General features: G+C 42.3%; 1 protein-coding gene across 1 annotated transcript in view; it reads left to right on the top strand.

Moving 5' to 3' along the window:
- Positions 1 to 12023, top strand: part of LOC137883609 (inactive dipeptidyl peptidase 10-like) — a 183253-nt gene that overhangs the window by 37924 nt on the left and 133306 nt on the right. The gene's annotated exons all lie outside the window — the stretch shown is intronic.

Genomic DNA, 12023 nt, shown 5'->3' with positions numbered 1-12023 from the left:
CCCTGTAGCGTCCAGTCCAGTAGAGCTGCCCCGAGGACTCGTCAATTATACATCTCACGGTCCGTGTGTTTGTTGACGGGATTAAATCCAAAGTGACAGAAACGGGAAAACAAATCACGGTTGTGTTTCGTCCTCCCCGCCGCCAGGAGGCCGCTTTGCCGGGAGGAGAGCAAGCGCAGCTCTTGGGAGAAGGACGGACCTTTTAGTAGCAGTTAGCTTGAATTCAGCAAGAGCATACCCAAACATCTGGGATCTGATCTCGGAGGTCTTCCCCGGATCAGCCAACTTTCTGTTGCAGCCGTTACACAGGTTAGACCAGGTTGCGCTGGCTGAATTTGAAATGCTGCAGCCGCTGACTGGGTGTCCATCTGAGTGCTGACCGCTGTCCTCTCGGTGAGGTGGTCTACTGGCCGCGGGGAGGACGGCACGAATATCTCGTTACTGCCAAATCTGATCAATCCAATAAACGAACCATCAAATTGCACCCAGACCGTACAGCCTCGGTTTCAGACAATGTGACAGCTCGTACAGTTCGTCCCAACAGTTACGAGACCTGCGTTTCCCTACTGCACTGTAGGTCTGAGCCGATCAGGTGATGGAAAGTTTCAGAAATCTGCTCCCCCCAATTACAGACATGAATAAAAGAGAGGAGCACCCCAAAGGTGATGCGATTTAAATAACTCCTTTTAATAGGCAGCGGCTCGGAGGGGTACGCTGGCAATTATCACTTGTGACCCAGAGCAATTATCACCTGCTCCCAGCAGACAAAAGGCAATTTTCAACTAATTGAGTGCTAAGCCACAAGAATTGTGAGAGCTTGACCTTTCGGTGGTGGTGTGGAGGAGGCACGGGGACATATTTGAGGCCAAAACGTCGCTTTCAAACTGCAACAATCAGCCTTACCTCGCTGACCTTAATGCTGTCCTGAGAGCCTGGGGACGGAGGTTCACTCATCATAGTACAGTGTATCACATCGTTTGTTTAGCCAGTCAAATCTAATGGCAATTTAAATTGCCTGTTGTTTTCATCGGCATTAGGTTGAGTGTTTGAATGTTGACTCAATCAATAGTTGACTCTCTGTCACCCGAGGCTCGTAATCACGACTCCCCCCCCAGGGAATAAAAACAATATGTTGCATTCATTTATCCTAAGGAGAGTAGGAGTATTCTCTTCTATTAGGGATGCAGCGGATGTTATTGGAACCATCTGCTACAACAAAGGCTAATTAATATGTAGCCCTGATCCAGCCTGTAGTGCTAGCTGAGTGAATCAATCCGTTTCAGGCAGTCTGAGATCATCAATGTTTTTAATGGAGAAATGTTAAGAAAGACAGAGATCTACTGGTGAGATCATTTGAGTTATGACAAACAATCCACCTTTGGGAACAGAGGATGATCTGACTGCTAAGTCCAAAGAGACGAACAAGTCCGTGTGCGGCTGTTAGTCTTTTCAATGAAGTTTTCCAATAACCTTGCACTTACATGTAATGTGCATATATCAGCTATGCTCCTTCGGTTGACAAAGACACAAAAACAAGTGCAGGTGAGTTCCAATACCCGGTGCTGCTTGGTGCTGTGTGGGCCTAGTTTGGATTTGGGACACAAAATGGCACATGCTGACCTTAATCTATTGATGGTATGGCAAGGAAACAAAACATAATAGCGTGGTAGAACAACAAGCCTTCTTTTCACATCCAGATCCAAAGAGAAAAAGCTTTTTTAAAAGATTAAAATAATATATGTTTTGCCTTTCCTCTGTTTACCAGTATCTAGTTGTACGTCAGTACGACTCAACTAATCTTAACTGTAATGGAAGGAGTCTCCGATTCTCTCCACAACTGTTCATCCGATGGACTGAGAACCCAAAGAAGGGCAGTGACAAGTGTAGTACATATTGGACACACTGTGTAGTGTATTAATAGAGGACCCCTATTAACAGTTACACAACCAAACTGAGCGCTGGAGGCGGGCACCCGTTCATTCCAGCCCATGAGAGTTGTTCATGGTTTGACTGCCGAGTGATAAAATTACCCTGATCTTCCGGAGATCTTCCGAGTCCATTTGCCCAAAGAGCATTTCATCTCTTTCCCAATGTGAGTCTATGGGAAACTATATTTTTGGGCCCAATGGCATCACGTGACGGACCAGGAAGTTGTATTTCCACGGTTTGGCCGCTACAAAAATTGGCCTCCAAGCCCGGTGGTCTTCCTTGGGGCTTGGGTACAGCTGGCTCTCCGTCGCTCGCTACAGTGCATTCAAGAACAGATGAAGACCGAGAGAGAGAGAGAGAGAGAGAGAACCAGAGATCTACATCGACATATTTATCAGTCATTTTCTTGACAGCCACTCATCCAATCGACTCGACACTTGGCGGACCCAAGGAAAGGTGGTGTCGAGTAGAAGTTGTTTGGATGAAAGGTTCTGGAGCGACGATATCGGAGACCAAGCGATCGGCCCGTTCCGAACAGGGAGCACTACTCAGCAATAAGTCTGACCTGCTATTTGACTAGCAGCTGACAGGGCCTCTGCATCATATGCTGCCTGCACATTCAAGTGGGTTTTTGTGGGGTTTTTTTACAATGAAGCTTAACCTCTGACCCTGTGAGTGCCGCTCAGTCACTGGAAGCATATTGCAGCAGCACTGATGTAGGATTATGGTTGATGCAAATAAAGTCAAAGTCCTAAGATTTGTTTACCCTTCTCCCATGTAGAAATTAGACCACATCAAGTCTTTCACGTCCACTATAAAGGAAGCCACCACTGACACGATTTACATTACTTGAAAACCACATCATGGAACAACACACTGTACACATTGCACTGTGTTATGTTCTTGTCTAAAATAACAAACTAAGACTAATTCATCTGTTGATGTCCTCCATGCAGGCTTTGTTGAAACCCGCTGGTTCATATTGTATGATGGGCATGTCTGCCATCAGGTCAACCAGATCATAATACTCAAATAGAGTACATCTGGAGATTTCTCAAATGGAGTACTGTTCATTGTAAATGGCACATGACATCAGTTATTCTCCTTGCTAATGCTCTTCATGCTCCTCCATCCCCACTGTCCGCATGCCATTGTCTATTAATGCAACCTCAGGTGGTGGTTCAAGCCTCTCCATCATCCAAGTAACCTCCCCACACTCGGTTGTCCCCCCCCCCCCTTTTTTTACATTGCCTCTGACATCATCTGTTTTCATTAGATCGGACATTAACTTACTAATTGTATTAGTTTGTTCCATCCATCCATTATCTGTAACGGCTTATCCTACTCAGGAGCTGCTCCCGGCTGACGTAGGGCGGAGGCATTGTACAGGTGGAGTGGCTATCACAGGGCTGACACATAGAGACAGAAAACCAATCACAATACGGGCAATTTAGAGTCATCAATTAACCTAAGCTGCATGTTTTTAGACATCCGGACAGAACCCACGCTGACATATAAATCATGAATTAAAATGCGTTGTAAGTCACTGAGTGTACCGTGTGCAGATGTCACATGTGGGACGGTGCAGAACCATGACAAGTCCTGGATTTAGGCAAATTCCTGTAGTATCCCACAGAACACTTTTGCTTTGATGAGAAGTACAACTGTTAATACTCATGCTCTACGCTCAGGAGCACCAACAGGTTAGTGGGGTTAGTACTGATATACACTTTTAAACACCAGCTAGTGCACAACAGGAAGCTCATACATACTGTGTATCAAGTAACCCGAGGCCTTCTGAAACGTCTCATGGTGTGTAATTGAAAAGGGCATTCTCTGCTAGCCATGTCTTTCATTTGGCCCTCACTGAAGCCAGATGAAGGAGCTATTTTGGGCGAGCTGAGCGTGCTGAAGGTCAGCGGAGGCCGTGTGCTTTGATCCTGGAAAGGGATACTCCGTGGTTTATGAATGAGCTGGTGTGGGCCGCTCGAATCAAGGCCCCTGAAGAAAGCAGATTAAATGAAAAACACGTCTGAAGCTGTCGGTCCTTACTCGTGATTATTCCTGAAACCTTGTCATACCACTAGACTAGTAGGATTTAAAGAAAACACACCAATGCTTCTGTAAATTCTTTTTTCTCTTTGATATTCTGCATCCATTATGTATCAGGCCTGGACGATACGGTGTAGATATTGCATCACACGTCTACAGCTGTTCACTGAGGAAATCAAATGTGCATTATAAATGTATATACATTTACATTCACATGAAATATATTAAAAACAGTTTTAAGAGTATTCTCCTTAGGACCCAGCCCTAAAGAGTGTTAACTATGGTTTATAGTATATAATCAGATCTTATCAGAATGAGTCGGGTTGTTGAGGGTTGATCACTTACAGTACACACAACATTTGTTGGACACATCACTGCTGCGTGCTACTTCTGCTGGCTACCTTCCAGTTAGCCCGATGCTAACAGCGATGGAGTAGACGACAGCGGAACCTACGACGTACTGGCTGGCGGTTATGTAAAAATAATCAATCAAAAATGAATGTCATTGTAAAGATTTTGTTGTTCTTTTACCCTATTTAGTAAATCTATTATCACACTCAGCCACCAGTCCAGTACACAGACAGAGGTAGGCATACTCGTGAGATTATCAGAAAGCTTGCAAACTAAGTCCGTCACAATTTCAATAATTTTGGTGAAAAATAAAGAGATTTTTTTGCCCTTAAATCTTAATCTGCAAAAAAAAAAAAATCCATTAGCTTGAATTATAATATTTTCGTTTAAAAAAACTATATATATATTATAGGGTAGAAACTGTCATGTATGGTTGTTGACTTTCTTTTGACAATCTTTTATTTTCATTGTGCAAAGCAACTCCTCTAGGGGCAATACAGGTTTCATTCCTTCATTCATTTGTTCACTCGTGTCCCATGTGGGTCAACTTTGAGGGCACTTGAGTGGTTAAAAAAAAAAATCTTTCAAATAAAAATTGGTGAGGTGATTCATTTCGAACAGAATTCCCCCTTTGTTTTTGTCTGCTCGTGCTTTTGAGCTATCCGGTTATTAGCAATTGTTATCCAAGGGTCATGTTTACCACCCCATCATTTTTGAAGCACGGTATGACTGTATGTATCAAAACGTATTTTTTTCTTCCTAAAATGGTAGTTTAAACGCTTCTGAAGGGGCAGAGCGCTGGTCTGACATCATATCAACCATCCCTGCTGAGAGGAAAATGATAAGCAGCACATTTAGAACAGGATATACATGATTGTTCTGTTGATTGTATAGAAGCATTTATTTTCAGTTACAATAGAAAACTTTCTTTTTTTTTTACTTACAGCTGATATCTTGGTTCTTGCTAAAAAACAACCTTTCAAAACACACACATGCTAAGCGATGGTCATTCAGGACGGAGCGCGGACGTTTCTGGTCCACTGCTCACAGAAACAGCCAAGCCCAATCATCTGGAGCTCGGCTCGTGTGGTCTGGCTCGACTGATCGGTGATTAGGTTGTCAGGAGGACGGCGGTGCTCAGAAACGTCAGAGCATATTTCACTATAACGCCGGGTTTATTGTTGCGGATGAAAGCAGAACCCCAACGCAATGGAGTACGTCGGCTTTCTAGGTTGGAATCTCATCTCAAAATACATGAAACGACCTTCGCTGTGTCAGGATTGGAAAGGATGCAGAAAAAATGATTCCATTTCACCCACGTTTGACCTTTGCTTTCCACTCTGAGAGCCACTAATTTGGTGAATGCCGTAGACACAGCTGAAGTTGTCCTTCATAGACATGCGTGCGCCACACTTTCCTGCAGTAATCCCTGTCTTTTCATACGTCTCCCTGCCTTCCATTTCACCTTTTCGAAAATGTCTGCTTTATTATTGGTGAGAATGTACGGCATTGTATGTATTGACAATACAACAGGCTGGAGGTGTATTTTGAGGCAGCACGTTGATCTGTTATTTGTCTGCTCTGCACCATCTCACTCTGTGTATCTATTAGTCATAAGCTCCACTAAGCTTCTCAAGGTTATTGGGAATTTTCTGCATGGATGCTTTCCTGACATGGGCTTAATATCGGTGGCTCCGAATGAAATATTTAACCTCTCGGGTGCACTTGTTTCAGAATCCGTGAGCTACGAGGTTGCGAACCTCGAGTGGAGCACTGCCTCCGGTATCACAGGCATCTCATTGTGTCAATCAGGGGCAGCTGACGGACAGTGCTGTATTTATTTCATTGATTAAAATCAGCGACCCCGTCTCAATGCTGCCAGTCAGACAGGTGGAGGTAGGTAGAGATGCTGGTTTAGATCCTGCGTGTCCTAATGTCTTGTGAGCAACACAGGTGTCTTAATTTCATCACTGTAATGCAACTTTTAATGTACTAAATATCCCACAAATTAACAAGAATTAAAATTCAAGTGTAAACAAATTGGTCAATTACATTTTCAGTATTTAATTGAATATATATCGGCCCAGATATCAGTACTGGCGCATCCCTATTCATGTCAGTTAAAATAAGTCAACTTTGACTTGTCATGTGGGACATGAACCCAGTTCTCCTGGGTTAAAGTCCTGTGTTTTGTTGGGGACGAAGGTCTGTACAGCACAATTCAGTAGGAGGCTGGTGGTTTGTTGGTTCAGCGTGGCTCATAGAAGACAGGAACTTTGCTTTGTATTACCACTACATTCTTATCACACAGTTAAGCATCAGTCAGTCTAAATCTATGAATGTGATTGAATTAAAAAACAAACAAAAAGTAATGTAATCCATGGTGTAGAACCCAAAATAACATTCACATATGCTTCTCAGAGACGTCAGTGTCGTGATTATCCTTGTCTGCACAGCTTTGCTCACTGGTGTTCTCCTCCATTGTTGTCTATTAGCTTAGTTTACTGATGGGTCAGCAGGGCATGCAATAGGTCAAGCCTCTGCTGGACCACAAGGCAAACTACTTGAAACCCTCTGCTGCGCTACAGTATAGTTAAAATTTGAAAGGTTTGTTACAGTTGTTGTTTAATTATTTAAATGTTTGGACAGACATTTACATTTCTAATAAAAATGACAGCCCCGTAGTACGTAGTGGTGTAACAGAGCACTGTTGATCCGTACGGATCCCCCCTCACGGTTCGTGCACCGCGGACTAATGACACAGTTTAACATGAATCATCACAGTGTGAAATAAAGTTTTGCTGACGATCGCTATCCTCCAATATTTAGTATAATATGCGATCAGGACATCATTTATGTTTTTCTAGTCTCCGATCTCTGATTATGTTACATTGTAAACTACTAACCCGTGTTTAAATTGACCGGAGGAGAGCTAATAACGTTAGCAGCACCGCTAACGGCTAACGAACGAAGGTTACATTTAGACTCTGTTCAGTGACAATTAGTATGGGGTGAATTATAACACCATCATGACGTGTTCACATGTAATCTTGTACAGTGTAGTGTTGGTGAGAAGCTTAAATAAATCCAGTTGTACCAGCAACATCAAATGATATTAGAGAGGGAAATCTGACCCATAAACAGCTCACAATACATTATTAAAACTACTAATGACAAGATTTGTTTTCATCAATAAAAATACAATTTTTGTATATCTTATCATTTGAATTGTTTGTTTTTATGAAGATAAAAAAACACTATAGATGACTATAACAAAGGTAAAGGGTTACTGACTTCAGAGCGGTTGAGATGATTTTTGGGACTTTTGTGCTGATCTGTGATCCGATCCGAACAGAGAGTGTTATGATCCGGCAGCACTAGTAGTGACTCTGTTTCTGGTCCACAACAGCTCTCTTATAAATGCAACGTTTTTGCAAAAGGCTGCCAATATGATTTCCTCCTCCAGGGAATTATTCTAAGGAGAGAAACAAAATAAATGCAAATTAGAGGTCAAAACCGAGCGACTCAGTAATTAGGTAAATGTGGTTAATATGTTGACCATTAGCACTTAAAGCCAATTAAGTGTTTAAAACTCAACCACAGTTGAAAATATGTGTGAAACATAATAAGTAAATACATTGTAGATAAAATCAATTAATAAAACTAAATCTTTTACCGCTCAATTTATTTTTATACTATGCCACATACACACTTATGCTCAGGGAATACATTTACAGAATGTATTATATACATATATATTTATTTTACTTCACCATGTGTACCATGACAAATAACATATCCTATGTAACAAATAAAACAAGTAAGTAAGTAAGCAGTCAGTCATTTCATCCAAGTCTGGCAGCAGGGAAATCATGCTTTGCTGTGTGAGTGTGTGTGTGTGTGTGTGTGTGTGTGTGTGCGTGCATAGGAGGTGGGGTGGAGGTTACATTACATGTTAGTGTGAATAACATGAAATGGTTTATTGATTACACTGGTTCGGGGGTAAAATTCATCGGAGAGGACAGAGGCACGACGGCGCTCGCCCCGACCTTTCAGACGGCACACAAACTGTACATCGCAATCAATTGTCGTCCAGTGCTGCTCATCTGTCAGCCGCAACGCGATGACATGTATAGAGCCCGACAATGACAGGGATCACTGCTGAGTATGCGTGTGTGTGTGGGTGTGTGTGTGTGTGTGTGTACTGTGTATCCACTCCTGTGCGTGTGTGTGTGTCCTGCCATGCAGCGATAAGACCGCCCTGCCTCAGCTCTGATGATGTCCAACTGATACCGATCTATTACTGCAGTCTATCGCCAATAAGCTTCCATCTATATTCAGGTGTCAGACCCCGTCTATGTGAATAACGGATTCAAATGTAATACACTGTGGGCTGAGAAAGATATTCTTAACAACCTTTTGTCTCTCGTCATCTGTTTGTCCAACTAACGATTCTTCAAATTTGCCCGGGAATATTTTGAGTTTTCAGTCACACTAGTGCCCTGATTGATATTCGCTAATGTGGAGGGTGCCATGAAATATGAACACGAGCGGAGAAGGAGTGGACTGCTAGCTCGCGAACCTGAACATAAAATAACGCAGGTTACGAGTATAAAATTATAAAGAAATAATAATAATAAATAGGCTCTGTTTTGAGTATTTTGGGGTCTTATGTGTGTGTATGGTACCCTTGAACATCAACTAACTCCAATGGAAACCCATTCGCTTTCTTATTATATGGTCAGAAAAAACTGAATTAGCATATAGAGTGTGAAAGTCTTATGGAGGAGGTCGGGGTGGACGGTTGTGGCCAACAATCAGAGGACTTTTAGGGGACTCCTGTTTGTGTCCCATATACCAAGTTGACTTAATTTACCTTACTTTATTTCCTTAATAGTACTTACCTAACGCGTAAGTTAGGTGACAAGCATTCTTATTTTACGTAACAAACTACACTCCTTCCTAAGCCGTTTTTTTTTTTTAAAGACAGGGTATGCTCTAAACGTGCGGAAAGTGTGTGTTTCCTGTGAACATGGAAGTTTATTTTGAAAGGACACCATGCATGTCAGGACCGGGAAGCTGGCACGCCATGTCTGAAAACTGCTGCTAGAGGGAAACCTAGAGCGTCATAGTTTAAAGTTTAGGGCCAGTGTACAAGTGTCAGCATTTAACAAGTCGGCAGTCAGATCGTGTTGTGGCAGACAGCTGCTCATTCACACCTTCAGCAGACACAGAGCAACATTAGCGTTTTCACTTGGTGTGGTTTCTGGCTCCATGACAATCGCTGAGGAAATAAACATGAACCACCTTGTTGATTGATGGACAACCCCGCTCCACCGCCGAGCTTCAGTCGCCCTAGTGATGGTTCTCCGTTGGTCTCGCTATGAGGAGCCCCTCTGGTGAGGATTCCTACACACTGTCCTTTTTACTCGCTAAAAAAACTTTATTGAGAAACACATTGTTCGGGTCCTTAGACCGTCATCAGGTAGTCCATCATCAGGAGTCCAACGGTCTGTGTAAGGCACCTCCCACCATCGAGGATGGACATTCTACAATCTCTACATTCATTTAAATACACACAACAATAATAGGTGGCTAATCTCAGGATAACATTATCATACTATCACTGTTTAGGCTACCCCATACATACTCCTCTAAATAGGCAATATGTAACCATAATTCAAAAATCATACAACAACCATATTCAGTCCTACGAAAATAGGAAAGAAATAAGAGAAGATATGACTGAAGAAAAACACATTGACTCTTCACATTAAGTAGCAACTCATCATTAAGACATTTGGGGGACGAGGTGACAGCTCGCGGTCACCACCTCTAGGTGGCGCCTTTACCTTCTCTATACAATAGTATCGTAATGAAGAGGCGTCATGCTTTGCTTTGCAACAGGATAATCACAGTCATCTCTATGTATTGCACTCTTGTGTTCACTGACGTGTGGCTACACTTTTCTGGTGGTTACACCGACATATGATAAACCACGGGGGACACCGCAACACGTAAAGCACAAGAGTGGAGGAGCAGGTTTCACAGGAGTGTGGATGACTGAAAGTGTCCACAAGTGTCTGAAGTGTCTTTTCAAGTTTCTTACTCCACACTCCGTCAAATGCTGCTTCTAAATATGTGCTTTTGGTGAAGTTTTTGGAGTACTATTCTCATTGAACAAACCTTGATTTCACTTCACCAGCATTTTCTATAAAAGTGACCTTACACATACATTTAGTCCATAAACTCAGCTTTATGGGAGCTGTTGACCAATAACAGAATGTTTTTACCCATCTCCCTATACAAGGCTGTGGATAACACACCAGCACTACTCATAACCCACGTCTGAAAAAATGTACCTTTACTTTATTATAGTCCAGTGTAAGAAAATCATTCAATTCAATACTGCCCTGGTAAATCAACAACATCATTAATATAACGGTATTATTCCTGTATTTTATCAAGTGGCTATTCTTGTCTGGGTAGGACCAAGGCCTTCTCAGAGAAACTCAAGTATAGATTTGAACACTTTCAGGGCAAAGATCCAACCCAGGCTGAAGATAGAAGTCATTTTATTTCATTACAAAACCTTTAGCAATAGACGGTGGTTTGGGTTCAAATAAGTATATTTGCTATAAATGTGATGTTAGTCCAGTAAGTTATCTAACGTTACATAATCTGCGTAAGTCAACGCTGCGTACGTTAACATATGTACATGGCATGAAATGAATCAATGTTGACTTTTTCTTCCACACAGGACATAAACACTGGTCTCCTGGGTGAAAGTCCCGTGTTTGTCGTTCTGTACTACACCGCCTGGCTTGTTTCTTTTTTCTCCAGCCAAAGCTACGCCCACGTAGAGGTTCACAGTCTGATGCTTAGGGTCCCGACTTAGGAGCGAGAACGGGCTGTGATGGAAGCATTAGAAACAAGGTTCAAAAGGGGAAGGAGGAGTTCTAAGTGCAGCCTCTATGTTATGAGAAAAGAAGCTTTAGCTGTCGAAAACATTTCAATAAATCTACTTTTAAAGAAAAAAAGGTTGATTTCGTCTGTTCTGTAGAGGAATCGTGAATTCCTGTGTTGCTGACGTCCATTGTTTGTATGAAAATATCTATTAGTAGCTTTAAAGGACTACATCATCTGCAAAATGATCATTTGTGTATCAATTACTAACCCCTAGTTACCTTGCATTCTTAAAGAAAACATTGTTTTTCTCGCATGATGAACTGAAGTAAAGACATTAATATGCATTTCATTTCTGTCAAGTGAGGAAGTCTGTGGGCCAGATGTTCTTTGGGCAGCTCTCTCCCAGAGATATGATAAACGCATTGATTACTAAGGGGTGTCAAACCCACACACACATATATAGAGACAAACAATAGCAAGAACGCCATACATAATGATATTACCAGATGAGACTTATGAGAGCACTCATCACCGTGCATCATGCTGCATGATGCATAGTTTTCCACAGCAGTAGGCGATGAAGTGATTCATCATTCAGCCCGCCCGTCTTTAATAAACAATGACTGTGCTCACACAAAGCCAAACCATATTCCACGTTCTTCTCTGCGGCTGCAGCCGCCCGCTCTGATTCCTCCCCAGTCAAACCCAAACACAGCCACTCAAGAGCAGCAGGGATTGATCAGTCTCCATTCAGTGTATTTACTGTGCTGCAATTTGATTGT

This window comes from Cebidichthys violaceus, unplaced genomic scaffold (assembly GCF_023349555.1).
Source record: "Cebidichthys violaceus isolate CVI_PGR_0920_01 unplaced genomic scaffold, fCebVio1.0.p SCAF_34, whole genome shotgun sequence".
Taxonomy (NCBI): domain Eukaryota; kingdom Metazoa; phylum Chordata; class Actinopteri; order Perciformes; family Stichaeidae; genus Cebidichthys; species Cebidichthys violaceus.
This window is presented reverse-complemented; position numbering and strand designations above follow the sequence as displayed.